This window comes from Geospiza fortis, unplaced genomic scaffold (genome assembly GCF_000277835.1).
Source record: "Geospiza fortis unplaced genomic scaffold, GeoFor_1.0 scaffold114, whole genome shotgun sequence".
Lineage (NCBI taxonomy): Eukaryota > Metazoa > Chordata > Aves > Passeriformes > Thraupidae > Geospiza > Geospiza fortis.
In genome coordinates, this window is record NW_005054383.1 from 2690946 (window position 1) to 2691537 (window position 592).

Below are 592 nucleotides of genomic sequence, written 5' to 3' on the forward strand. Positions count from 1 at the left end.
CCCGAAATCCCCCTGGGACCCCCAAAACCCCTCAGGGACCCCCCCCCAATCTCCTCACAGACCCTTCAGGAGGATCTGAGACCCCCAAAATCTCCCCATGGGACCCAAAAATCCACTCGGGACTCCCAAAGTCCCCCTCGGGAGCCCCAAAAATCTGCCCGAGACCCCGAAAATCCCACCCAGGACCCCCCAATCTCCTCACAGACCCTTCAGGATGATTCAAGACCTCCAAAATCCCCTCAAGGACCCCCAAAATTCCCCCCCACGACCCACAAAATCCAACCTGGGATCCCCAAAATCCCCTCAAGGATGCCCAAAATTCACTCAGAACCCCAAAAATCAACTCTGGGACCCCCAAAATCCCCCTCGGGACCCCCAAAATCGACCCCGAGAGCCCCAAATTCCAACTGGAGACCGCCAAAATCCCCTCAGGATCCCCGAAATCCACCTGGGACCCCCAAAACCCCTCAGGGACCCCCCCGATCTCCTCACAGACCCTTCAGAGGATTCAAGACCTCAAAAATCCCCTCAAGGACCCCCAAAATTGGGTCAGAACCCCGGAAATCAACCCTGGGACCCCCAAAACAGACCC